The sequence below is a fragment of the Lontra canadensis genome, unplaced genomic scaffold (assembly GCF_010015895.1).
Source record: "Lontra canadensis isolate GAN:19392208 unplaced genomic scaffold, GSC_riverotter_1.0 scaffold25, whole genome shotgun sequence".
In the NCBI taxonomy this organism is placed as follows: Eukaryota; Metazoa; Chordata; class Mammalia; order Carnivora; family Mustelidae; genus Lontra; species Lontra canadensis.
In genome coordinates this window covers 21,258,434-21,283,199 of record NW_022631019.1, presented here as the reverse complement: position 1 = coordinate 21,283,199, position 24,766 = coordinate 21,258,434, and the positions used below count along the sequence as shown (strand labels likewise).

Below are 24,766 nucleotides of genomic sequence, written 5' to 3'. Positions count from 1 at the left end.
GAGGAGAGCAAGTCGCTTCAGGGACTGCTGCCTACGGGTGGGCTGGGGGCTGCCCCTTGGTTTAAAATAATGTTCTCTCACCTTCGACAGAGTGCGCGTTTCTTGCCCCTCCTGGGGTTCGTGGTCTGGTTGCAAGTGATGAACGTCACTAGGGTAAACAGTGGGCATAGAGGAGGAAGTTGTAACTTCCTCTGGGTTCAGGGACCTCTTGAGAAGACCGTACTGAGGCTGAACCTCTAGGGATGTGGGAGTGAGTGGAAAGCATTCCTTTTAAAAAAAAAAAAAAATCTGTGTACAGAGCCATGGAGTTGGGCAAGCAGGGGGCAAGATGCCCAGGGAGCGTGGAGTGTGATGATAGGGAATGAGAAGCGAGTTTGGCGGATAGATTGGGTCACGGTGCTTTGAATGCCAGGAGGAGGAATTTGGCCTTGGTCCTGCCAGCACTGAGAACACAGGAAATATTTAAACAGGAGGATAAGGGTTGTAGAGCCAGCTGCTGCGCTGCCAGGTCGACCTGACAGTAGCACGGGAGACCAGATGTCCCGAAAGCAGCCGTCCGGGAACGCGGTACACTTGACCTCAAACAACTCGAAGATACTTTAAGTTTTTTCCTTAGGGTTTTCTTGACATTCTCTTTTCTCTAGGCTGCTGTATGGGAAGAATGCAGTACAGGATATCTCCGTAGCATACACAGCATGTGTTCAGTAACTTCCGGTCAACAGTGGGCTGTGAGTAAGAGTTTAGAGAGGGTCAAGCTACATGCAGATTTTTGACCGGAAGAGGGACAGCACCCCTAATCCCTGTGCAACGGGTCAACTGTAATTGCAGGTGATGGGGCCTGAGCAAAGGAAGTGACAGGAGGGAACAAAACAGGGTTCAGTAGGTGACCCGGGGAAAGGAGCGGTCAGAGGTGATCCAAGATGTTCCTGAAGCCTGAGGAATGGCAAAGACAAAGGTGAGTTCAGTTTTGGAAACGGAATTTCAGGGATTGAAACCTCAGACTCCCTGGAGCCTTGTCTCCATTGTGACAAGATGATGGCTCCAACCAGTAGAATTCCCACGGCCTCAGATCTCCAGTAAGTGATGAGAATCCAACATTCCCTAATTTTACAAGGATGGGAACATTGCTTTGGGCATTTTTTTTTTCCTTTCACAAGTTTAAAATTTTTAAAAGTTCAACTTCGTTTTACCAACAGCAGCTTTTTCCAAATTCCCTTCCAAGATTTTTCCTGTTCATCCATATTCTAAACATAGTTTCATCATGTTTGTATAATTTAACTTTGTCATTTAACTACATGAGCCTTGGGAAGTTCTCACTTTAAATGCTGAAAGCACGTAAACTCTAGGCAAGTGAGTATATTAACCCATCAGAGAGTATAAAGGACAGAAATTCCATTTGTACATAGAAGAGATTGGCAATCATTTTTCCCCAGCAGTTTTAAATTCATTTATGTTGGATTCTGAACAAAAAGTTAAAGATCAAGAGAAAGATGGGAGCTCATCTGTTGGAGCTCCAGGCACACACCGGAGACCAGTAGTGGCTCGTCCATTCTCCGTCCTGTTCTCATGCCCCGCAGGGGTCAGTACGGTTTGGTTGTTTCAGGTGAAGAGACAGCCGCACTCTGGCCACACATCCCCAGTGACGTTCGGTTCCTATTTGAGCGTGTGCCTTTTATATGCCGAGCACTGGTCTATAAGGCACTGGGAATGGTGTAGGAAAAGACAGAAGCCCCCGTCTTCCCATGGAACATACTTGTTGCTTATGGATTGGCATCACAGGGCTTGCCTCATGACAGTGTCAGTACTCAATGCCCACTGTGGGCCAGATACTGGGCCAATTGGAGGTCACTGGCAATTCACTGTAAGGCACTCTCTCTCTTGCCAGCCCTTAAGAAAGGTGAGATGCAGTGCTTGTTCAAGGCTGTACCATTTCTTCCAGATAACTCTGGTCCAGAAGACAACAGTAACATTTGAGGGTAAAGCTGGATACTGCCTGCCCCTCCCTGCCCCTGTGGCCCAGGGGAAGAAAGACCTTGGGAAGCTGAAGAGGAAGGCCCTAAATTTGGTTCATTTGCCTACTACCCCATCTACTGTGAGCTATAGGTGCTTCTGTGTACATCAGTAACTAGTCCCTTTTTATTTTTTTATTTTTTTTTTTAAAGATTGATTTATTTGACAGAGATCACAAGTAGATGGAGAGGCAGGCAGAGAGAGAGAGAGAGGGAAGCAGGCTCCCCGCCGAGCAGAGAGCCCGATGCGGGACTCGATCCCAGGACCCCGAGATCATGATCTGAGCCGAAGGCAGCGGCTTAACCCACTGAGCCACCCAGGCGCCCCACTAGTCCCTTTTTAAAAGGCAAAGACAAAAGCTGGGAGAGGTGAAGTGATTTTCCCAATGTACCATAGCCAGTGACAAAGCTAGATTAATTTTTTAATTTCTCTGGTTCTCCTCCCTGGTAAAATCTCATCACTTGATGATGTAATTACAGGAAGATATTTGAAGTCACAACAGCTAGGATTTGAACTCAGGTTCAAGTCACATGGGCTTTCCTCAATACGATCTGTTTTCCTAGAACAACTTCTAAGTTGCTGCAGGACGATGGTGCTGACCCACTGCTGTGAATAAATTGTAATTGCTCCGTCATTTGATCAAGACTCAAAAGTCTTGCTGGGGGTGCCCATTTGTCCAAGCCCAGGTCATCATCCCACATTCTGCATACCAAGGAGTGAAGAGAAGGAGGATGGCTCCATTTCAGCTTCTACGGTAGGAAATGTGCATTGATGTTCACAAAAAATGCACTCAACAGGCAATTTTCCCCAAAGTAGGAGGCAGCCAAAGAAATACAAACTCATCTATAACCTCTTTGGATGCTCAAATCCATATTCCCTCTTCCATACTTTATCTCCTTCTGTTGCCCCTCCCCTCCCAAAAAAGAGTGGAAGACAAAATGAGAACAAAAAGGGTAAGGAAGGATAGAAAACAGTAACAAATGTGGTAGATAATAAAATATCAACAATTCGGGGCTCCTGGGTGGCTTAGTGGGTTAAGCCTCTGCCTTCGGCTCAGGTTATGATCTCAGGGTCCTGGGATCAAACCCTGCATTGGGCTCTCTGCTCAGCAGGGAGCCTGCTTCCTCCTCCTCTCTCTCTCTGCCTATTTGCGATCTCAAATAAATAAAATCTTTTTTTAAAAAATAAACTATAATTCATCACAGGTGAATTCTACCGAATTTTTTTTTAAGATTTTATTTGAGAAAGCGAACAAGAGAACACAAGCAGGGGGAGCGGCAGATGGAGAAGCGGGCTCCCCACTGAGCAGGGAGCCCAGTATGGGGCTCGGTCCCAGGACCCTGGGATCATGACCTGAGCTGAAGGCAGACACTTAACTGACTTGCATGACCCAGGCACCCTGGATTCTGGAGTTAATACCTATTTTTCTCAAACGATATTCCAAAAACTGCAAGAGGAAAGAAAACTTCCAAATTCATTTTTCAAGGCAGTATCACCCTCATACCAAAACCAGATAAACACCAAAAAAGGGAACTGTAGGCCAATATCATGAATATCGATGCAAAAATCCTCAACAAAATACTAACAATCCAACAATACATTAAAAAAAAATCATGTATTTCACCATCAAGGGGATTTATTTCCAGGATGCAACTCTGATATTTGCAAGTCATTTGTGATTGTTCATCAATAAGAGAAAGGATAAAGACCATATGATGATTTCAATAGATGCAGAAAAAGCATCTGACAAAGTACAACATCCATTCACAATTTAAAAAAAAAAAAAAAAAACCTCTGCAAAGTAGGTCTGGAGGAAACACCTCAACATAATAAAGGCCTTATGTGAAAAATCAACAACAACAACAAAATCCTCCATAGCCAACATCACGCTCAATGTAGAAAAGCAGAGCTTTTTCCCCTAAGGTAAGGAACAAGACAAGAATGTCCACTCACTACTTTTATTCAACATAGTATTGGAAGTCCCAGTCACAGCAATTAGACAACATAAATAAAAGGCATCAAACTGGTAAGGAAATAGTAAAATTCCCACTACTCATAAATGACATACTATATAGAAAAGACCTTAAAGACTCCACCAAAAAACTAAGAACTGATGAATGAATTTCGTAAAGTCACAGGATACAAAAATTGATGTACAGAAATCCGTCACATTCTTACACACTAACAAAGCAGCAGAAAGCGAAATTAAGAACACAGTCCCATTTACAGTTGCACAAATACAGTAAAATATTTAGGAATAAACCAAAGAGGCAAAAGACTTGTACCCTGAAAACTATAACACACTGATGAAAGAAACTGAAGATAATGGCAAAGAAAAGGAAAACCCTTCCATGAACATGGGTTGGAAGAACAAATAATGCCAAGATGCCTATTATACCCAAGGCAGTCTACAGATTTAGTGCAATTCCTATCAGAATAACCAACAGAATTTCTCACAAACTAGAACAAACCATCCTAAAATTTGTATGGAACCACAAAAGTCCTCAATAACCAAAGCAATCTCAAAAACAAAAAACAAAACGAGGTATCAGAATTCCAGATTTCATGTTCTATTACAAAGCAGAAGTAAGTAAAACAGTACAGTGCTGGCATAAAAATAAACACATTGATCAATGAAAATAGAATGAAAGCCCCTAAATAAACCCGCAATTGTATGGTCAGTTAATCTCTGACAAAAGTGAAATGACTATATAATGGGAAAAGGAAAGGCTTTTCAACAAATGGTGTTGGACAGTTCAAGAGAAACTGAACCACTTTATTTCACTCTGCACAAAAATACACTCAAAATGGATTGAAGATCTAAATATGAGACCTGAAACCATAAATATCCTAAAAGAGAGCACAGGCAGTAATTGCTCTGACACCAGCCATATTTTCTAGATATGTCTCCTGAGGCAAGGGAAATAAAACCAAAATAAACTAATGGGACTACATATAAAATAAAAAGTTTTCTGTACAGCAAAGGAAATGATCAACAAAAGGCAATGAGAAGATATTTGCAAATGATGTATCTGATGAAGGATTAGTATCCAAAATATATTAAGAACTGCTCCAACTCAATACCCCCCAAACTCCAAATAATCCAATTTAAAAATGAGTAGAAGACATGAAAAGATGCTCAACATCACTCATCATCAGGGAAATGCAAATCAAGACTACAATGAGATATTACCTCACACCTGTCAGAAGAGCTAAAATCAAAAGCACAAGAAACAAGTGTTGGTGAGGATATGGAGAAAAAGGAACCCTTGTGCAAGGTTGGTGGGAATGCAAACTGGTGCAGCCACTCTGGAGAATAGTACAGAGGTTTCTCAGAAAAGTAAAAATAGACCTACACTATGAGCCAGTAATTGCACTACTGGATATTTATCCAAAAAAATACAAAACACTAATTCCAAGGGATACATGCACCTCTATGTTTATTGCAGCATTATTTACAATAGCCAAACTATGGCAGCAGCCCAAATATCCATCTACAGATGAAGGGATAAAGATGTGTACACACACATACACACACAAAGGAATATTCTTCAGCCAATAAAGAATGAAATCTTGCCATGTGCAACAACATGGATAGAGCTAGAGAGTATAATGTTAAGCAAAATAAATCAGAGAAATATCATCTGATCTCACTCATAGGCAGAATTTAAGAAACAAAACAAATGAAAAAAGACAAACCAAGAAACAGACTAGATACTACAGAGTCTCAACTATAGAGAACTAATGTTTTACCAGAGGTGTGGGGGGAGGGGGTAGAATAGGGGATTCAAGGATACATTTATCATAAAGAAAAATAGAATGATTTTTTAAACTCCCCCCCCACAATGAAAAAATAAAATAATCACACCAAATATCAATGATTAAATAAAAAACAAGGACCGTTCGAGTGGATTAAAAAACAAGACCCAACTATATGTTGTATTCAAGAAACCCATTTTAGGGGCACCTGGGTGGCTCAGTGGGTTAAGGCCTCTGCCTTCGGCTCGGGTCATGATCCCAGTGTCCTAGGATGGAGCCCCACATCGGGCTCTCTGCTCTGCAGGGAGCCTGCTTCCACCTCTCTCTATCTGTCTGCCTCTCTGCCTACTTGTGATCTCTGTCTGTCAAATAAATAAATAAAGTCTTAAAAAAAAAAAAAAAGAAACCCATTTTAAATATAGAGAAACATTTAAAGTAAAAGGATAAGAGCACCTGGGTGGCTCAGTCAGTTAAACAGCTGATTCTGGATTTCAGCTCAGGTCACTATCTTGGGGTCCTGGGATCAAGACCCAAACCAGGCTCTGTGCTTGGTGGGGAGTCTGCTTTTCTTCCTCTCCCTCTGCCCTTCTCCCTGCTCATGTGTCTGTCCTTTCTCTCTCTCCCTAAGATAAATAAATCTTGAAAAAAGAAAAGTAAAAGACTAGAGAAATAAACATCACAGTAATACAAATCAAAAGAAAGCTTATATAGCTATATTAATTTCAAACAAAGCAGACTTCAGAACAAGGAAAATTATCAGGGTTAAAGAGGGACATTATATAATGATAAAGAGATCACTTCTCTAAGAAGATATAAAAGTCCTTCATGTATATGCCCTAACAAAGTATCAAATACATGGGGTAAAAACTCATAGAACTGCAAGGAGAAAAAGACAAGTCCACTATCACAGTTGAAGACTTTAACATCCCTCTCAGTAAGTGATAGACCCAGCAGGCAGCAAGTCAGTAGGGACACAGTTGAACTGAACAGTGTCATCAGTGAACTAAATCTGACATCTATAAAATACTTCATCTAACAGCAGAATACACATATTTCTCAAACCTACATGGAACATTCATGAAAACAGATTCTGGGACATAAAAAAACCTTAACAAATTCAAAAGAAGGAAATCATGTTATGTATGCTCTCAGACCACAGTGAAACTAAACTAGAAATCAGCAACAGAAAGATAGCTGGAAAATCTGCCCCCCCCCCCAAATACTTGGAGATTAAACAACAAGCTTCTAAATAACATGAGTCAAAGAAGTCTCAAGAGAAATATTTTGACATAAATGAAAATGCAATTTAAAATTTGTGAGATGCAACAAAAGCAGTCCTTAGAGGAACATTTATAGCATTAAATGCACCTATTAGAGAAGAAAGGGGTGACTAGCTGGCTCAGTTGGTGGAGCATACAACTCTTGGTATCAGGGTTACAGGTTCAAGCCCCATATTGGGTGTGGACCTATTGGAAAAAAGAAAAAGAAAAGATCTAAAATCGGAAATCTATGCTTCTGCCTTAGGAAACTAGAAAAAGAACAAAGTAAGAAGACAAGAAATAATGAAAATTAGAGCAGAAATCAATGAAAATGAAAACAGGAAATAAGTAGAGGGGAAAAAATCAATGAAATCAAAGAATGATTGACTGATTGATTGGTTTTTCAAGATTTTACTTATTTATTTGACAAGAGCAAGTGAAAGTGCAAGCAGGGGGAGCAGGAGAGGGAAAAGCAGACTCACCGCTGAGTAGGGAACCCATAGCAGGGCTCAATTCCAGGACCCCAGGATCATGACCTGAGCTGAAGGCAGATGCTTCACCAACTGAGCCACCCAGGCACCCCAGAATTATTTTTTTTAATTAACAACTTCTAGCAAGGCTAACCAATTAAAAAAAAAAAAGACACAAATTATTAATACCAGAAATGAAAGAGGCCATCACTACTAATCTACATCTACTACTAATCTACTACTACATCACTACATCTGCTACTAATCTACTACTACATCACTACATCTACTACTAATCTACTACTACATCACTACTACTAATCTACTACTACATCACTACTACTAATCTACTAGGCCATCACTACATTCTATGGACATAAAAGGGATAATAAAAGAATATAATGAACAACTGTCTCTAGACAAATCTGATAATCTAGAAACAAAATCTACCAAAACTAACATAGAAATAATCTGAATAGGCCTATATCTATTAAAGAAACTGAATCAATAATTAATAAACTTCCAAAACAGAGAGCCCCAGGCCCAGATGGTACACTAGGGGATTCTATCAAACATTTAAGAAAGCATACCAATTCTCAATCTTTTCTAAAAAATAGATGCTGAGGAAATACGTCCTAACTCATTTTATGAGACCAGCATTATCCCAATACCAAAACCAGACAAAAACATCACAAGAAAGGAAAACTACAGACCAATATTCATGAACATAGATACAAAAATCCTCAACAAAATAGTAGCAGATAGAATCCAATGTTGTGGTAGAAGAATTACATACCACAACCAGTTATTCCATGTATGTAAGACTAATTCAAAATTCAATTAAAACAATCCATTACATGACAGGCTAAAGAAGAAAAATGACACGAGCATACCAATAGGTGCAGAAAAAGCATTTAAAGAAATCTAATATTCATGACAAAAACTCACAGCAAACTAGGAATAGAAGAGTACCTCTTCAACTTGGTAAATCTACAAAAGACCTCCAGTTGACATCATGGTTAATGAAAAACTAGATCCTTTCCCCCTAGGATCATCAACAAGGCAAAGATATCCCCTCTCACCACTCCTAGTTAACATCATACTGAAAGTCCTAAGGAATGCAGTAAGACAAGAAAAGGAAATAAAAGATACAGATGAGAAGGAAGAAATAAAACTTTTTCACAAATGATATGATCATCTTTGTAGAAAATCCTAAAGAATTGACAGAAAAACTCCTAAAGCAAGTTGTTTTCAGGATACAAGATTAATATGCAAAAGTCAATTATAGGGGCACCCGCGTGGCTCAGTCAGTTAAGTGTCTGCCTTCAGCTCTGGTCATAATCTCAGGGTCCTGGGATCAAGCCCCAGGCTCTGTGCTCACCAGGGAGTCTGATTCTCCCTTTCCCTCTGGTCCTCACCCTGCTTATGCTCTCTCTCTCTAACAAAATTAAAAAAAAAAAAAATCAACAAAGCAAAAAGTAAATTGCAGGGGAGCCTGGGTGGCACAGTTGTTCAAAGCAACCAACTCTTGGTTTCATCCAGGCCCAGATCTCAGGGTTGTGAGATCCAGGCCTGCGATGGCCTCCACACTCAGCAGAGTCTGCTTAGGACTCTCTCCCTCTGCCTCTCCCCCTGCCAATAAATAAATACATCTTTTTTTAAGTCAATTGCAATGAACAACTTGAAATAAAAAAACAATACCATTTAGATTAGCACACACCCTCCCAAAATGGAATACTTATGCATAGATCTAACAGAATATGTACAAGATCTCTGGTGGAAGAAACCAAAGATCTAAATAAATGGAGAGACATTCCATGTTCATGGATAGAAAGACTCAATATTGTTAAAATGTCAGCTCTTTTCAAGTGAGCCACAGATTCAGTGCAAACAAATCAAAATCCCAGCAAGTTATTTTGTGCATATCAACACACTGATTTTAAAATTTATACAGACAGGGAGTTGCGGGGGGTGGGGGGACAAGAATAGCCAACACAGTATTGAGGGAGAAGGACAAAGTCAGAGGACTGAGCCTACCTAACTTCAAGTCTGACTATAAGCTTCCATAATCACTATAGAGTTGTACTGGCTAAAAAACAAAACAAAACAAAAGACAAACAAACAAAAAAACAGATAAAACTAATCAATGGAACAGAATAGAGAGCCTAGAAATAGACCCATACAAATAGAGTCACGTAGTATTTGACAAAGGAGCAAAGGCAATTTAACACAGAAAGGACAGCCTTTTCAACAGATGGTGCAGATGGGCATCTACATGGACAAAAATGAATCTAGACATACATCTTTACACCTTTCACAAAAAACTAGCTCAAAATGGATTACAGACCTAAACATAAAACACAAAGCTGCTATAAGCTAGGAAAAAATCTAGGTGACCTTGCATTTGGCAATGACTTTTTGTTTTATTCTTATTTAAGTAATCTCTATACCCAACGTGGGGCTCAAACTCACCACCCCAAGATCAAGAGTCGCCAGGTGCCCCTTGACAATGACTTTTTAAAGAGAACACTAATAGCACAATCCATGAAAAAAAATTGGCAAGCTGGACTTTATTAAAATTGAAAACTTCTGCTCTGTAAAAGGCACTGCTGAAAGAGTGAAAAGACAAGTGACAAATCAGAATTAAATATTTGAAAAATACACACGGATCCAACATAAGACTTGTATCCAAAACACACAACTCTTAAAACAGTAAGAAAACAAACACCCAATTAAAAATTAAGGAAAAGATCTGAACAGACACCTCAGCAAAGAAGGCCTACAGATGGCCAAGAAGCAAATGAAAGGATGCTCCACCTCATATGTCATCAGGAAAACACTGCAAAGTAAAACCATGATGAGATACCACAACGCGACACCATACTGGAATGGCCATGATCCAAAACGCTGACAACACCAGATGCTGACATGACGTGGAACAACGGGAACTCATTGCTGGAGGGAACGCAAAGTGGTACGGCCCCTCTGGCCATCTCACCAAGCTAACCGTACCCTTATCAGCCAGCAGGCATGCTCGCTGGTATCTACCCAGATGAGCTGAAAATGCACGTCCCCATAAAGACCTGCACATGAATGTTAATAGCAGCTCTATTGGTAACTGTGAAAACTAGAAGCCGTTGGGTGGCCCGGCGGGCTCCATCTGTAGAGCATGTGATGCTTGATCTCGGGGTTGTGAGTTCGAGCCCCATGTGGGGTGTGAAGCCTACTTTATTTATTTATTTATTTATTTATTTATTTATTTATTTGGAGCATACTCTAAAAAACAAACAAACCCGGAAGCAATCATGATATCCTCCCCTAGGTGGAAGAACAGATAAACTGTGGGGCAACCAGACAATGGAAGGGCACTCAGTGATAAGAAGGGAGCCATGAAGCCACTACAAGACCCGGAGCAGCCTCCAATGTTACCACGAAGCGAAAGAAGCTGATTGGAAAGTCATATACAGTGATCCCAACTATAGGACATTCTGGAAAAGGCAAAACTATGGACACAGTGGAAAGGCCAGTGGTTGCCAGGAGTTTGGGAAAGGCGAGGGGGGGGACTCCATGGGGGCACAGGGGGGTTTGTTGGGCAGTGAGACTCTGGTGCAGGAGACCACACTGGGGCTTGTGTGATGGCAAGCATTTGTCAAAGCCCATCGGACGCCCAGCACCGTGAGCCCTCCCATGACACCTGGGCGTCAGTGACCAGCACTGCGTCAGAACGGGGTCTGCAGCCGGTACACACGTGCACATGCTTCTAAGCCTTTTAGCTGCCCCTTCCTCATATTCCACAGCCACAACCCTTCCTCACATTCCATGGACCAGCCTGGGCCTAACTCCAGCCAACTGCCAGGATTCATGTGGCCCAGGAGCTAAGAGTGAGCTTTACATTTCCGAATGGTTGAAAAAAATATTTCATGACACAGGGAAGTTACACAAATATGAGCTGCATTGCCCACCCTCGGTGCCCAGTCATGCTCGTTTGTGAAACACTAAGTAGCTCTCAAACTCTAAAATATTTACCGTGTGGCTCATTTTGGTGTGGCGCGAGGGAGCTGAATATTTATACTTCTGCGTGTCTCCTCGCAGAAAGTTTGCTGGCTCCCATACAAAATGGTAAATCTAACCACAGCCTACATATGATAGTGAGGAAAAAGGGAAAGAAAACCATTAAAAATATATAAACGGAGGGCTGCCTGGGTGTCTCAGTCAGCTGGGTGGCCCAGTCAGCTGGGTGGCCAGCTCCTGATCTCAGCTCAGGTCATGATCTCGGGGTCCTGGGATCGAGCCCCGTGTCGGGTTCCCTGCTCAGCAGGGAGTTCCCTTGAGGGTTCTCTCTCCCTCTGCCCCTCCCTCCTCAAATAAATCTTTACATATATTTACATATATATATATGGATATATCCTGTCTCTAAAAAGTAAAAACAGGCATAAATATATAGGTATGATCCTATGTTATCGTAACCAGTCAGAAGGCCTTGGGTGACCTTATTCTTCCCTCCTTCACGGGTGAATTTTAATGACATAAATAATACCTCAGTGAAGCTGATCCTTTTTTTTTTTTTAAGATTTTATTTACTTATTTGACAGACAGAGATCACAAGTAGGCAGAAAGGCAGGCAGAGAGAGAGGGGGAAGCAGGCTTCCTGCTGAGCAGAGAGCCCGACGCCGGGCTCGATCCCAGGACTCCGAGATCATGACCTGAGCCAAAGGCAGAGGCTTAACCCACTGAGGAGCCCCTAGCCCCACTGTCTTTTGATCATTCCTCACTCAGGAGGGAACCGGGACAACGACCACTCTAGCTCCTTCCTGCTGACATGGGGTTAGATCAGGCTTAGACGAATGGAAACTTTATGTATTTAGCAATATTCTTTGACTTCTTGGGACCAGTTCTCCAAAATAGTAGTTTCAGGTCCCTCAGTGGCTCGCTAGTCAGAGCAGGATTCCTCTGATGTTCTCCTTCACAGGGAGCCGGGAAGCTGAGGAATCTTGTAGAACCAGCTCAACGTGGTGCTGAACCCACCACTTAATTCTCTTCCGTTGCCCCGGAGAGTGGCTCGTCAACAGCACCACGAAGAGGTCCTGTCCCGTGAGGGCGGAGTTGGTCCTCCACGTGCCAGGTCTTATGGTCTTGGTGACACCACATCTCCAGCATTCAGGCAGAGATAAGGGCACATCAGTGGCGTTCATCAACCTGCCTGAAGCAAACTTTGAGTTTCCCGGAGACTGAAGGTACCTGAGAATATCCAGTTCCCTAACATGAGCCCCATTGGGAATGCCTAAGTCATGAAAAGAGTATAGAAAACGTCTTCCATATAATGGTTCAGAGGGGCTGAAACACGCCTACTTCTAGAGGCCACTCTTACCCAAAGCAGGGCAACCAGCAAAGCTTTTTCCCAAGTCCGCTTCAGGGCACACTTTTTGCCAGAGTTCTTTTAAATAGATGGTTCATTTTTCCAGGAAACATGTAATTTCCAGGGAATGCCCAAGGCACTGGACACTTAGTGTGACTTTCGGCACAAACGCCACTCCCTTGTCACTCTGAATTGTTAGCGGCAATCCAAACGTAGGAATTATTTTAAAGTGTTTCAACAACTGAGGCCTTCTCAGAATACACGGAAAAGCTTCCACCCAGCTTACACAGGAATCTATAGGAACTAGCAAATATCAAAAATGACCAGTTGGTTTTGGCACCACAGTAAAATCTACCTGCCAGGCTGTCCAGGTTCGGTGCCTCTAAGTTGTTCTAGAGGCCTGACTTGGAGCATCTTCTGATGGAGTGGGGGCAGGCAGTAGCAACTGAATAGATCTCCCCAGTTTGCAACTTGAAGGTCTCCGGCGATCTGAGTGGCCCATAGAGCAACGAGCATGTGAATTCCTCTCTTCTCAAGGTCCCCAAAGTATCCTGAGGTTCCTGCACTTGCCCGGAAATGACCTTCCTAACTCACCTGGTAAGGCTGCTGGGAACCCTGTAAACCAGGGACCAGGCCAGTTTTCCCAAAGGGCTCATTGGTTCCATAAAATCAACCTTAGTTCCTTGAAGCTGTCTGGTCACATCTGAGTCTGTGCATGTGTCTCTCTCAAATACGACATTCCAGTCAAAGGCTTGGTCATAAGAGGTTTCCAATTGTGTCGTCTTCGTCGTCGTCATCATCTTCTTCTTCTTCTTCTTCTTCTTTTTTAGTTCTGCTTTAGTTTTTGTTGTTGTTGTTGTTGTTGTTTTAGTTCTGCTTTAATACAGTAAGATTTGAAAATACACAGATATCCAGGGGAAAAGGCAAAATGGTATGAAGCACTGAGAGCACAATTATGCTTTAATTTGGGTCTGCAGTTTCCAATTGTAACAAGAAACACACTTCTGAACAATGTCCACCAGCTCTACAAACACATCCAGTGGTAACATTAGAGCAATTCGTGCTTTACCTGGACTTGCAGAACACCCACTCCATAAATTCACCACGTGTTTCATCTGGGTTTTTCATAATAAAAGAGACATACCTATAATTCACAATCACAGTCAGTTCTGAAGACTTAGATATGAAATTTTGCCTGCCAGTCTGCTTCTCAAAATAAATTTAAAAAAAAGTCTAGGGGCACGTGGGTGGCTCAGTCGGTTAAGCGTCTGCCTTCGGCTCAGGTCATGATCCTGGGGTCCTGGGATGGAGCCCCACGTCGAACTCTCTGCCCAGCAGGGACCCTTGTTCTCCCTCTCCCTCTGCCTGCCTATCCCCCTGCTTGTGTTCTCTCTCTGTCAAATAAATAAAATATTTTTTAAAAAACAGTATGAATGATTCTTTAAAGCAATTTTATAGACATGGGCAGTCTAGTTAATTTCATAATGATATTGGCTGATGATGATACAAAGGAAATACAGGTATTTTCCCAGACAATAGGATAGACAAAGGAAGCTTTAAGAATTCATGAAGGGAAAAAAAGGTGATAAAACCTAAACTTCTTTTTCAGATGTTCTAAAATTTCTATAAAACTTTTTGTTCTAAAATTATTCATTTAACTATGGTACATAAAATATACTGAATGCATTGCCTGATATCAAGATGGGAAACCCTCTCTTTTACATAATAAGATCCCCCCCTGTCCATCTTGGCCCAAGTCCTGGTTGTCTGATGGCAGATTTCCCCAGAGAGGCCTAAAGTTGTCATGAAAATCACTGTTTTCATCTACTGCTTGGTATTCCCGTTAAATTTCAGTGAAGAAGCCACTTCCAGATCCTGATCCAGAAATAGTCCTCAGAAAGGGAAAGACATCATTCAAGTTCTGGGGTCTTTTGCAGTTTGCAGAGTTCCGTCAGGCCTGCAGCAAACCCACCAGTACCTGGCCCTGCGCACGGGACAACCGTAAACTGAAGAATCCAAAACCAGGCGGAAGGCAAGAGCCACGAGCAGCCCCACAGTGACCAGCTCACTTCAGTTCACGAATAGGAAATGTGGCAGCGTGCAGTCCGTCCCTCGTAGAAAACGTTCCCAAACCTCAGACCCTGCCCAGAACCCATGTCACAATTTCCTCTCCCCAGCTCCTGTCTCTGTCTATGCCCCCTGACCCGAACTGCTGTCCTTCCAACTGTGCCTCGTCAGAAGGAAGACCAGAGAGGATATGAGAACACTCACTGAGAGTTTCTGGGTCTTGGAAGCCTGGAGTAGGGATGAAAGTTAAATGTCTTCTATATGTTTACAAAGGAGTATTTTACCAAATTTCTCAAAGTCATAGATAGCTTAAGAGAAAAACATGTTAAGTCTGGAAGAGCAAACATCAGAGAACCAGCCATGTTTCAAACAAAAGTCATTTAAAAAAATTTATAATCAACACCTTTCCTATTACTACTTTCAAGATACCAATCTTCCAGAAGTTTGGGGGGTTACTTTTTCCATATTCTTTAATAATTCCAGGAGGTTCCCAGGTAGTCCTGTGTAGTTTACCAGTTTGAAGGTGGTAAGACTCTGGGCCTTTTTTTGCAAGAAGTAACCTTGGTCATTTAGGGATCTAATATGATTTTCAAAATCAGCGTCCTGAAATGTTTATCGCTCTTTGGCAATCTGTGGAAGTTGATGACATTGAAATCCTTAGTATCTTTGTTTGGTTGGTTCCCCTCTGTGTTCTGACCTTGCTTGGGCCTCTGTTGGATGAATCAGAGATCCCAGGTGCCTAGTAGTGACTGGTGAGCCTTTTAACCATTGGCTCTGTTTCTAGAGTTCAAGGTAAAAATCTTGAGGAATCGGAGCAGCTTCCCTGGGTGGCTTTGGCTGGGACCTACTGCCAAGCAAAACCAGTGTACTTTCACAATCGCTGGTGGGGACTGGATCCTGGGTTTCTCCAGGAACCACCTTTCATCTTTCTCGTAATGTTTTATCAGAAACCACTTCAAGTCCAGAAGTATTTGAATCTTGACGATTGATACCGAGCTGCCATGGCTCTCTGCTTTCCAGGTCTTCACGCAATCACACGTGCAGACAGTAAGGGGTCATGGTTCTCATTTGGAGTGTACCAGCCTGAAGACCAAGTCAAATCTGGACAGCAATGTGCCCCCCGTTTCTAAATTCTCAGAAGCCATTGGTCTTTAATTTTTGAGCAAACTCTGTACCCACCATGGGGCTCTAACTCACAACCCCGAGATCAAGGGTTGCATGCTCTCCCGACGGAGCCCGCCAGGCACCCCAAAGCTTGTCTTTATTGTCGTGTCCTGCAACCGGACTTGGAGCAGCAATCCTGGAAGTCCCTGCAGGGAGGCTACACAACCACCCCAGCCTCATCGCTTTGCTGCTGCCTTACTTCTAACAAGACTTAGTGTTGATTGTCCCATCTTCTCAGGTTCACCTATTCCACAAATATTTTGTTCACCAAGTAGAAGGGCACCAGCTTCCAAAGCAAAATCTCCAGAGGAACTAGGTTCTGAAAGAGTTACCCGTCAACCACAAACACACGCCTCCTGGAGCAAGGCTGCACGCCGCTGGAGGGTCGGGCTCCTTCCCACGCCTGCATCTCCAACTGCAAGGACACGGGGGCCTCCTCCAATCCAAATTCTGTTTTTGTCACCTGCCTATGTTTGGCTTCTCCCAAAGAGTGCCACGGCCGGACCTGCTTTAACAAGTCCATGAACAGGAGCGCCTGGCAGACTCAGTCAGAAGAGCGTGTGGCTGTTGACCTTAGGGTTGTGAGTTCGAGCCCCACTCTAGGTATAGAGATTATTTAAATGAATAAAACTTTAAAAAAAAGTTCATGAGCCAAAATGACAGGGCAAAGCAGGTTGACAATGAGTTTTAAACTGTTTTCAGCTTTAATCTCTCGGAGGGCATAAAGGTCTTTAGGTAAGACCCCATCAACGCTCCATGCTTACATCCATCCTCAGAAGCCTTTGTTTTCTGGCTTTTACTCTTGCTAACATAATCTCCTCCAATGTGCTAAAGGAACATGCATTTGTCATTATTTCCCAAACCTTATTTGGCATTTGAGACTTCGACAACTCGCCTTCCTCAATTCATCCAGTCCCATGCTACCAAATCTTATTCTGTTTGAATGCAGTCTTCCCATTAGCTCCAGAAATCGTCAGAGCTCTGTATTTATCCCAGTCCTCTCCATGAATCATCTTAAAAGGGAAACACATTTGCAAGAGTGTCTGAGTGAAACAACAGCTGCAGATGACCAAAAAACCTCAAAACTGGCTGTGGTTAAAGATCTGGTTAGAGTTCATTACAATGCAATCAACAAGGAAATTTGGTTACTTTTGTGACACATAACACTTTCTTAAAGTTTTTTTATTGTTTGTTTGTTTTGACAGAGAGAGACACAGAGAGAGAGGGAACACAAGCACAGGGAGAGGGAGAAGCAGGCTCCCCGCTGAGCAGGGAGCCCGACGCCAGGCTCAAACCCAGAACCCTGGGATCATGCGCTGAGCCAAAGGCTGACACTTAACGACTGAGCCACCCAGGCGCCCCAACACAGAACACTTTAATAATCAGAATTACAGGTGATGACTTTATAACAGGGCATATCAAAACCTGAGGAATTCTGGAACAGTTACAACATCCACCCACGCAATATTCTATCAGAAGGTTTATTACCGCTTATTTCAATGCTTTCCATGGAGTTGGACACACTACATAAGCCCAATTAGTAAGCAAACAAAGTATAACACTTCATTTACAAGTTGAATTTTGGGAAGCTTGTCAGAAATAGCAGGACATTTTAAAGCACATGACTAAATCGGATTATAGATCATTACAAAATTAATACTTAATGATCCATTTTGCTAAAGTGGCAGTAAGGGATTCTAAAGGCAAATACAAGGGTTATATGGTTGTTAGTATTCTTAGCTCTTTTAATATTGAGAAGATTCAACTTTAAGTAATCAAAGACCTAATAAGGGCAAAACATGGAAACTTTGTTTTTCTAGGAAGATGACATTACAGATAAAGAAAAACCTTTGTTCACAATGTCTTATTAAGAGTAGATTAATAATTATAAAAACCAATTTTTTAAAGATTTTATTTTTAAGTAATCTCTATACCCAATGTGGGGCTTGAACTCACAACCCCAAGATCGAGAGTCTCATGCTCCACTAACTGAGCCAGCCAGGTGCCCCCGAATATCATTTTAACAGAGAGGAAAAAAACAAATTCCAATCTTATATCGGTGTGCTTCTGATGGCAAAGCTCATTCATTCCAAAGAGATGAATTTTGTTTATTTGGGTTTTGGGGAGGGGAGCAGTGGGAGAGGGAGAGAGAGAATCCCAAGCAGGCTCCATGCTCAGTGCAGAGCCCAGCAGAGCCCAGCATGGGGCTCATCTTACGACCCTGACATCATGATAAGCCAAAATCAAGGTCAGACGCTCAAGCAACTGAGCCACCCAAACACCCCTGTTTGTTTAAGGGTTTGTTTTGTTTTGTGCGAGAGAGAGAGCACGAGCAGGGAGGAAGAGCAGAGGGATAAGAAGAAGCAGACTTCCCACTGAACAGGGAACCTGATGTGGGACTTGATCCCAGGACTCCTGGATCATGACCTGAGCCAGAGGCAGATGCTTAACTGACTGAGCCACCCAGGTGCCCAGTTTTAAAGTAAACTCTAATTAAAAGTGGTGTTTGAACTCATGACCCGGAGATCAACAGTTGCTGCTCCACCAACCGAGCCAGCCAGGCACCCCAATAATAAGATGAATTTTTTTAAAAAATTATGCAGTCTCTCCTTTTCCCCTCCCTGTCATCTCCCATGTGGATATATACTTATTTTCTTAAGACCTGTTTGTTTATTTTTAAGATTTTATTTATTTGCCAGAGAGTGTGCTTACAAGCAGGGGGAGCAGCAGGCAGAGGGAGAAGCAGGTTCCCCGCTGAGCAGGGAGCCCAATGTGGGATTCGATCCTAGGACTCTGCGATCATGACCTGAGCCGAAGGCAGATGCTTAACTGACTGAGCCACCCAGGCTCAGAGACACTCCTCAGGAGACCCTGCACTGAGTGCAAAGTTCGACTTAGAGCTCAGTCCCAGGACCCCGAGATCATGACCCAAGCCAAAACCAAGAGCTGGGCACTTCATCAACTGTGCAACCCAGGCAGCCGGATATATACTTCCTGAGACAAGAACACGCAGGGCGTTGCAAGGATCTGAGTTCGTGCGGGTACTGGAATGTCCTAACCAGAATCCCCACCAGGAATGAAGGGCTCTCCGCTGTGGAGAAGCTGCCAGCGGTCCTCAGCAGCCGGATGCCGCCACCACCGACTGCCTTGACTGAAGACAGCTGCCTTGTCAAGGTCATGCCCTCTTCCCAGGTGGTCACATCCAGTGACTATTCAATAGGAGAGTATAAAAAGTCCAGTCCTTTGCCCCAACTTACGATGGTTCTGAAAGGTAATCTAAGTCTTGGAACCCCAGAGAATCAGCGAAGTCTTCTGTGGGTGTCCGGGATACGGCTCCTTGTCTGCCTGGGCCAGTTCTTCCTCACCTTTGCCTTCCCCGGGGAGCCCATCCCTCCTTAACAAGCTTTCCACCCCGATCTCCGTAATCGTTCTCAGTCCCAAGCACAACACATTCCCTTCCAAAGATGCTTTCTCACAAACCTTCTACAACTAGGCTTTTTACATTCAGATTTCGTCCTACGTTTTCCCTCTTTAAATAACCGATCTCACTTTCTTTGCATCGAGTTGTTTCTCTTATTTCCAGTAGTCATGATTATATTTATTCTTAGTTCTTAAAAACCTTAGTTTCTCTGGAAAAGTAGTCACGGTGAGCTGTGGTGCTCATTTTTCTGTGACTAGGAGCCAAACAGATAAACCTATGCTTAGTAATGGTTTACATCTGTTTCTTCTCCACAATTATCTGTAGATTCCCCATAAAACTATGAAACAAAAGTCGTACCGCTTTTTTTCCCCCTTTCCCAACAAATTTTGCTGCAGAGATGACCTGAACCTGCGGACTCACAGTAAACACAGAACAGAAGTTCTCCATCTAATGTTAACAATCCTAACAACATGTTCATTTTCATTCAACCAAAGAGCTTAAATTAGTTTTAATGTCAAATATCTTCCCAGATCACGGGAACTGGAGTTTTTTTGTTTTTTGTTTTTGTTTTTTAAATTTGACAGACAGATCACAAGTAGGCAGAGAGGCAGGCAGAGAGAGACAGGAGGAGGAGGCAGGCTCCCTGCTGAGCAGAGAGCCCGATGCGGGGCTCGATCCCATGACCCTGAGATCATGACCTGAGCCGAAGGCAGAGGCTTTAACCACTGAGCCACCCAGGCGCCCCGGGAACTGGGGTTTTAGAATGCACAATTTTTACAGGTACTTGTCTTTAAACCAACTAACCATCAGAGCCCTTCCACAAATTAATTTTAGCAGCCCCATCCAGAGGTAGAGAAGATAGCTCACATTTACAACGTACGTGGACACACGAATATGGAAGCGAGATGCAAACATAATCTTAAAGCCCCAAATTTCTGAACACATTATACTTCATGGATTCATTCATTGGTCATTTTTCTTCAGAGTCTAATGAATTATTGTGGCCAAGCAGGGCAGCAAAAAGAGATGGCCCGATTTTGGAGAACACAGCCCCAAGGACTGCATTCAGAAATCAAACTGGCATTTCCGAGTTTCCCATTAGAAAACAGTCCGTTTTATCCAAAGACCCCAAAAGCTGCAGCGGCAGACAGATCCCACCCCCCACCCCCAAGCCCCGAGAGGCGGTGGGGACGGCGGGGTCTCACCGGATGATCCAAAGAGCTTCCCGGTCCGCGTTTGCTTAAGCAAGAAGAGGAAGTGAAGAGCTCTCAGACCCCCTAATGACCAGCCACCGGAGGGGAGGCGGAAATCGAGGAGAGCCCAACCAAATGGGAGGAAGGAAGAGCTGAGACGTGCTCACCGAGGGAGGTCTGTCCAAGGCGGCGCCACGAACAGTGTCCTTGTCGCCAGCGCAGAGTTCGACGCTGAAGGCTGGTGGCCCCCGTCGGGGTGGGGCCCCGGGGCCATCCCCAGGCGGTCAGTGCATGTCACTCCCCGCCCGGCGGGGGCCCCAGCGGCCTCCCTGCAGGAGCGAGCGGCAGGGGCGTCGGAGGGCAAGTGGGAAGGTCCTGGGACGAGCTGCAGCTGTGCCGATGAGGCCTGACACCTGCGCTTCCTGGTCTCCCCCGCACCGGGCAGCCTCCTTTCCCCGGGGGGAAGCCAGAGGACCTGCCTGGACCACGAGCAAGAACCCCGGCGCCTGGGGGTGGAAGGGGGTCCTGGTGCCCGCAGCCTCCGCGCAGGGGACACGGGCTGCGCCTCCCAGATGCCACCTGTTGCTGGCCCGTCTTGAGGAGGATTTAAAAGATGAACCAGACACCGGCTAGTTTTCGAGAAGCTTTAGCGAGTTACAGAGGGCTTCACCGAGTTACAGAGGGCTTCACCGAGTTACAGAGGGCTTCACCGTCCACGCTAGCTTCCAAAGAAACAGAAATCAGTCCTAGCTCGGTGGAGGAACAGAGACAGGTGGCGAGGCCCAGGCCTGGGTGTGGCTCCAGCGCCCAGGAACAGCTGGGCCCCCTTGGGTGGGGGCGCCACAGGCCAGAAGCCCCGCGTTGCTGTCCTTGTCACAGCCCCCAACTAGAAGCACCTCCAGAGTGGGCCCCATAGGGACCTGGAGAAGCCGTGGCACATCTGTGGCACCAGGGCAGCCCACAGGTGGAGCAAGCGGGTCACAGCCACCCGAGGCCACACAGGGACCACAGACAGCCTGACCCTCATGGGCACAGACTTGAATTCCACTAATAAGCTTTTCAAACAGCCACTTGAAACTGTCGCTGTTTGAAACAACTACACTATAGTATTAGAAGTTGTGTGTGCTTTGGGCCGGAGGGGCAAGGGGCCTGGGGCCTCCTGGGGCGCTGGCCGCCTTCTACTTCTTGCCTGGTGGTGACAACAGGGGACGCTGCCTCCTGCAAGTTGACTGAGCCGGACCATCAGGTGTCCCTGCTTTCCCGGAGGTGTATTATACTCAGCCCAGCCCGGGGCAAGTGGGGATTTAATCAGAGCCTATCAGAACCCAAATCTCTTACTTCCTGAGACAGATGGAATATTTATCTGCAAGTCCCACTTTCCAGGAGCCCCGGGTGTTTCTTAGAGTCTATTCAGAACCTCGGGAACGTTCCTGAAGAAATGCAAATTAGAATCCCCAGAACCTTGAGTTACACCTGGCCTTCAATATGAAACCTGCAGCAAGACTGTGATCCTGACCTGCGACCAGAAAGCTCCAGAAAGAAGAGGAAGTCTGGGGGTTGCTGGGCTTGGACCTCCAACTGCTGTCCCCCTGAGGGACCGACACAAAGGAACTAGCTCCAAGCACCAAGGTGTTTACCAGGGCGGCGGTATACAGAAGTGGACGGACAGGCCACCCACAAGAGACCCACTCAAGTCAGCCTCCGAAGTCCCCTGGGGCCACTCGCAGCCCCCACATGGATGTGCATTCCCCTCCCCCAATCCGGAATTTATTTCCATGAAAAGTCTCACAAAGGCTTGGCTCTTACATATCATTTACTGAAGCAACTTCATTGGGAAGACTGGAATTACTGGAAAAGAAATGAAAAATTCAAGACCACACCCATCAGGGACAGCCGCGTGCTATCATTTTTGTCCTTTAGCTGCCTGTAAGTTGACTGTAGATTCTTTCAATGATCCCTCAGGCATCCTAATGCTTTCTCTTGAGCATCTCTTGGTGAGAGATTTGAGGAGCCTCTTGGAGCATCATCAATGGTTCTTCCAAACCCAGAATCTGTGCAGGACCCGATAGCGCGGCCAGTGCCTGGCAGCCCCACAGGGATGCCTCGGCCTAGTGACTGGGGACGCTGGGGTCTCTGTGAAGACCCTGCCAGGACCTGTGACTGTCCGAGGACATCTCCTCGTCTTTTTGGCTACTACTTTTTTTTTTTTTTAAGATTTTATTTATTTATTTGACAGGCAGAGATCAAAAGTAGGCAGAGAGGGAGGCAGGGAGGAGGAAGCAGGCTCCCCACTGAGCAGAGACCCTGATGCGGGGCTGGATCCCAGGATCCTGACACCATGACCTGGGCCGAAGGCAGAGGCTTTAACCCACTGAGACACCCAGGCGCCCCTTGGCTACTACTTCTTACTGGAATCTCTCTTTGTACCAGAATAAGACGTGAGATTCCTGTAAAATGTCAGTAGGACGCAAAGTGATTGAGCTAATTCAGACCCAGCCCCAACTCCACACCTGGCCATAGAGGGAGCTGACACCTCGTGAGGTCCGGGCATTGTCCCAGTCTTAGAGGAGGACACGAGGATTATAGGCAGGACAGGACCCTTGCTACCTTCTTACTGTGTGACCCTGGACAATTATTTAACCCTGGGTCACAGTTTCCCATCTGTAAAATAATGACAGTAATTCATCTCCCAGTTCTGTGTGGAGGCTCAGGAGTCAGAGAGACCTGGCCTTGAGCCCTGCCACGGAGAGGGAGGCACCTGCTGGAACCCAATGCAGCCAGCCGCCTCCTTGGTCTCCTGGTGGCCAACACGAGCTGATTCAGATGCCGTGGGGGTCTGGCTACTCCCTGCCTGTCAGGCATTCCAAGTGCAGGGTGGGAGCTCCCTGGGTCTGGTCCCCTTTGCAGTAGTCCTGTGATCATCGCAAACATCCCAGGATTGTGACTTGTCTGATAAAAAAGCAAACTTCAGGCTGGATACCCAAGCTAGGGGCTGGTCTAGGCAAGCTTGGGGTGGAAGGGCACCGCAGAGTCAGGGGCAGGTAACCCAGGGCCAGCATTTGAGTTTAGATCAAGCAGTCTTGGGGCGCAGCCCAGTTCTGTCACTTACCATTTTGTGCCTCAGTTTCCTGTGCTGCGGACACGGGAGCCCGTGTTCCAGCAGCGCCATGAAGGGGCTTCCAACGCGGGGTAAATGTGACTCCCCCCCCAACCCCACCGGGTTTTGTCCCGCGCACCCGGCCTCCCCAGGCCGAGTCCTTTCTGTCGGAAGGAGGCCCGTTTGCCCGGATGGGGCCCCGGGGAGCACACGTGCGCTCCCAGGATCTCCGGATGGGGACCGGGCCCGGCTTCTCCGCTGCAAACGCGGCGGCTGCGCACAGGGAAGAGAGGCGCGCGGGCGGGTTGGACGCGGGCTGCGCGGGCGCAGGTGCAGGGCCTCGCCGCCAGGTGGCGCCGACGCAGACCTCCGCCAAGCCCCGCCTGCCTGGGGCGCCCAGGCTTCTGCGAGGCAGCCCACCCCACGACCGGCGCCCCGGGACCACCGCGGTGTCTCTGGCGTTCTTCCCGCCGCCCACCCGACGCCAGGCCTGGGTACCAAGCCCTGGAACTGCAGTCCTGCCTCTCCGAGATGGGGAAAGGCCAACTGGGGCGACTTGACGCATGATCAAGCTGTGTGACCTTGGGGGTGTCACTCACCCTCCGTGGGCCTTCCTACTTTGACTTTACAAAGTACTTTATTCAAGATCTGGAAGCTGGCATTTGACTCCATGATATCGACAGAACTGGGACTGGCCCAGGGCTGCAGGGTCGCGGTGGGAGGAACGACCACATAGTCTGAGAGCTTGAGAATTGCTCTCTGCAGGGCCGGAGGACAAATAGCTGGATGAGCTCCTAGGGGGGCCTCAGGCTTCTCTTGGCACAATCGAAGGACGGAAGATGGCTGACCAGCATGCCACCAACTCCGGGGCTCCCTTGCCACCAGGAACCTGTCCTGGAGGATTCTCACCGTGACTCCCAGGCTCCAGAGGGGCCAGCCTCTACTCCCCCACTGCCTCAACACCAGTGTG

The 24,766-nt window shown here is 45.4% G+C and overlaps 1 pseudogene; it reads right to left on the bottom strand.

The window, feature by feature from the left end:
- Positions 1-904: 904 nt before the first annotated feature.
- LOC116871353 lies at positions 905-24,361 on the bottom strand (annotated as a pseudogene).
- Positions 24,362-24,766: the final 405 nt, after the last annotated feature.